Below are 3,113 nucleotides of genomic sequence, written 5' to 3'. Positions count from 1 at the left end.
TCGATATTTTAAAGTCTGTCTGATAATTTCGCCGTTTTACGAATTCATTTGCCGATGTGTATATCATTATACAATAATTTCTTCTATATATATACCATTAAATCTGTTATCATAATTTCTTGTATGATATGCAGGAACATTGGTCTTTAGTCCATTATTATGTATAACATTTAAATAACAGAATTTCGCCGCATTTTTTCTGTTTAAAGTAGATATGACATCATGTATGAGCTGTCAATAAATTTGAAACCATAAATATGAAGTCGCAAAAAATATATATATATAAACAAGTTTTTTTTATAGAACTGAAGATATCTATATTTATAATAAAGAATCGAAAGAGCAATTTAGAATCAAAGTACAACTTTTATTCCTTTCTTATAGATTCAAATTTTAAAAAGAAAATTCCAATATTTAAGCGTTGATTTTTTTTTTCGCATGAAAAATATAGTGCAACACTTAGCACTTACCTTTAAAGTGATACAGCCTTCATTTTCCACAATGTGGCAACATTAAAACTAATTTGTACGTGAGTCAGAATGGACATTCGTCTCTTCAGGATATGGCCCACAATAAAACAACGGATAGCATCGTGAGAGTGTATATATGGAAATAATTCTTTTAAAATAGTTTTTCTCCTGAAACATACGACTCCAGCTCTATAATTCAGTCCCACTGCGTGGTACTATGGGTAGGTGTTCTCTACTAATTAATGCCCTCCCAGTGAATTTGATAGGGAACAAAATAAGTAAAATGGCTGACTGATGCTAAACAACAACTCTGTCTTCTCACATTGCTAAATAATAAAAAAAAATATATACACACATATATAGCACAGGGGCGACTTGGTTGACTAAAGTCTTCGAGATGGTGTCCCAGAACAGCAGCAGCCCCATGGCTGAAACAAGTAAAAGAATAAATAACTGTATATACGTGAGTGTTACAACATCCATAAACGCATAATATGTATGAGTGTAATTAGTGATTATAAATGCACCTACCTTTGTATTATGTGAATAAGAGAGTGTGAGTGTGTGTGTAGGACCTGCTTGTTGGATAAGTAGTTTTAAGGAATTAGAATGAAGAAACTGACAACATTACTATAACTGAAAAAGTTGAGGTCTGGAATAGACAGGTTACCAGTCTGGATGACCGGACAATTTGCCGTAAACAAAATCGCTGTGGGACTATTCGTCATATGGATATTTTACTGCAAGGACATTTTGCCGTAAAGCTCAAAAACTTGAAATTGCGTTCTTAATTAAATAAGGTAGATAAAGGAACAGTATTTACAGTAGTTATTTTCGATAATTGATAAAATGATAATTTAAAAACAGAAAGGTCGTTTAAATGTGAGAAAGATCATTTTTCAATGTCTTGAGAAAACCACTTTCTAAAAAATAGGTGAACGATACAGTAAGAGGAGAAACAGCAATCAAGAAAAAATACAAAGATATTTATAAGAGCATACTAAGCATTGTCAGAGGTTACGATCAAAATAAAGAACATTATTTGCGTGCAATTGTAATGAACTTACATGATTTTTAACTTTTTGATTTTTTTAGCTTAACTTTTTAAATAAAGTGTATGACTTTCATGTTTTTAGATAAAGTGTATGACCTTCATTATTATTTTTTTTATTGCAAATAGTCCTACAGCCAATTGTCCTACGGCGAAATGCATTACGGAGAATTGTCTTAGATCCGCCAGTCTGATTCTCATTCAATTCATTTCACTTTACGTATGACAAATGGCTTCGAAACGGGCACCAACCTTACAAAATTCAACTGCTTTTTCCTTATATGAGTCTTTGTAGAGTTTGATGTGCTAAACCGAAACTTAATGACAAAGAAAATATATTGAAATATAGGGCACAGATCAAAATAGTTCTGTGAAATACAGTGATGTTTTCATGCATTTTAGGAAAAAACAAAATGAATATAAATTAAACATATTATAAATAAATTACGTTTCCTGGGAGATTATAGAAGCAGTTCCATCTGACTGGAACCAATAAAAAATTGAAAGAATATACATTATGAACAAAGAGGCGAAGATTTTTAGGGGTAGGGAGGAACAGACTTTTACTTTCGATGGCACATAACCACAACCAATAAGCATTAACAGAGGAAATAATTTTATAAATTCACCAACTAGAACAACTATCTTAAAGCCATTAGAAAAATCGTTTGGAAGTGAGTGTGCTTTAAAAAGACAAATGTCTGTTCATTTACTCAAAAGAAATACTAATACTTTCTAATATAGGCATGAAGCCTTAAATTCATTTGGGTGGAGCTGCATAGTTAATAATGTTGACCTCAGTACTTGACAGGTACTTTTTTCTATCAAGCAGACAAGTATGACAGTCAATGATGATTCCGGCAGAATTTGAACTCAAGTGGGACACACTATAAGATCCTACAAATGTACCATCCTTGACAGTAGCTGAAATATTGTACGAGGGCTTATTCGCTTAAATCGACCCTCACTTTACTGACACCGGAGGAAAAAAACCTTACTTTACTGATCCCGGAGGAAACAAAAGTAAAGATGATCCCACGGTAATTTGAACTCAAAATATAAATAAAAAAAAAACATACCTCGAAAAATTTTTGCTCGATGCTCCGTTGAGTCTGCCAATCCACCACCCTCAGTTCGTCTGCTTGTAATGATAAATGTTTAATACATATTAGGGTTGATAAGGGCAAAATAATAGATTCGTGTTTCGAATTCAGTCTATGGCAGTGATTTAACATTGGAGGTGGGGCTGTCCCAGGAATTCACAAGAAATGATCTATACATAATCACACTACCGGGTAGAAATAACACACAATATCTCCCTAAAATTTCACTTAGTATCTTAAAAAGATGCACATGATGCTAGCCCGCCTCTAATGTTAAACGATAGCAACAAACGCCACTCCTGTATATACTTGGGCCACATTTTAAAGATGAGGCATTTTGCCCTAGAGGTCACACCTTTCAACTGAGCAAACTCAAAGTTGCCATGCAAACTCCCCAGCACTTTTAACATAGGTGTGCACATTTTTAGCTCAATCCGACTACATTTACTAACACTTATGTTTGTGAGACAACGTCCACCCTGTTCACAA

General features: G+C 33.4%; 1 long non-coding RNA gene across 1 annotated transcript; it reads right to left on the bottom strand.

Moving 5' to 3' along the window:
- Positions 1–346: 346 nt before the first annotated feature.
- On the bottom strand, positions 347–3,113 carry LOC118762500. Its single transcript, XR_004998257.1, has 2 exons — positions 3,077–3,113; positions 347–3,024 (listed from the first exon to the last, which is right to left on the bottom strand). It is a non-coding gene; the product is annotated as an uncharacterized LOC118762500 (long non-coding RNA).

Source organism: Octopus sinensis, linkage group LG3 (assembly GCF_006345805.1).
Source record: "Octopus sinensis linkage group LG3, ASM634580v1, whole genome shotgun sequence".
Lineage (NCBI taxonomy): Eukaryota > Metazoa > Mollusca > Cephalopoda > Octopoda > Octopodidae > Octopus > Octopus sinensis.
This window is presented reverse-complemented; position numbering and strand designations above follow the sequence as displayed.